The sequence below is a fragment of the Galeopterus variegatus genome, unplaced genomic scaffold (assembly GCF_000696425.1).
Source record: "Galeopterus variegatus unplaced genomic scaffold, G_variegatus-3.0.2 Scaffold8366, whole genome shotgun sequence".
In the NCBI taxonomy this organism is placed as follows: Eukaryota; Metazoa; Chordata; class Mammalia; order Dermoptera; family Cynocephalidae; genus Galeopterus; species Galeopterus variegatus.
Genome location: NW_007734477.1, coordinates 9,385 through 10,414, shown reverse-complemented (window position 1 = coordinate 10,414; position 1,030 = coordinate 9,385).

Sequence of the window (1,030 nt, the reverse complement as noted above, 5' to 3'; positions counted from 1 at the left end):
TATAAGAAACTTCTAGGGGCCACAGTCTTATGAGCACCCCACATTTGCATGTGGTTTTCTTCCAGGAAGCTCATCAGGTATGGGAAAAACAGAAATGCAAAGAGAAATAAAGTCCACGATTATAGTTGGAGACTTTAAAACCACTCTTTCAGTAAGTAAGTCCAGCAGGCAGAAAATCAGCTAAGATATAATTGACCTGAAAAATATATTCTGAACATTTAATTCCTTATACATGTATTCCTCTATCATTATGTACACTTTAAATTTAGTATAAAAGTTTCAGCGATTAAAATGTAAGATATACTAACCAGAAAAAAGATATAAAACCCATTTTATTCTTGCGTTGTTTATTAAAACAACGGTGTTTAAAGTCTGGAAGAAGCTGTCTCAATGATAGTGATGCTGATGATATCTCAAAAATAAAATGGGTTATTATTAAAAATCTAGAAGTAATAAGTGTGGTATATTCTCAGTGACATTTACATTTTATAGATATATACTTAATACTATTAAAACACATTTATTAAATGCTTAACTCATTTTTAAATAAATGAAACAACTTTTTTTAAAAAAATAATTTGTGTTATTCAAAGATACCTAGGTTAAATATTATTGTTCTATGTTATTCAGGATAAGTAATACTGTCATATTTGATGACCTCAATGGTTCTATACAATAGAAATTTATTTATCGTTCCTATTATATTCCAAGGCATGTCAGTCAGCAATCCTAGAAGGTCCTCCTCTAAATGTTAACTCTGGAATCCAGACTCTATCCAACTGGTAGTTTTACTGCTAGATGAATGAATAGGGGGAAAGAGGGAATGGAAAACTGTGTGAGATTGCAAAACGCTGATAGATGTCACTTGTGCCCACAGGTCAGAGCTCAAATACATGATCCCTTCTAAGTGCTCAACGTTGGTGGACATATAGCACTACCTCTGGCATGTGAATATATCAGAAAATTATTCTAAAAAATTGCAGTCTTATCTTTAAAGCGACACCACTTTCCTCATGGGTTGAAACAGCAT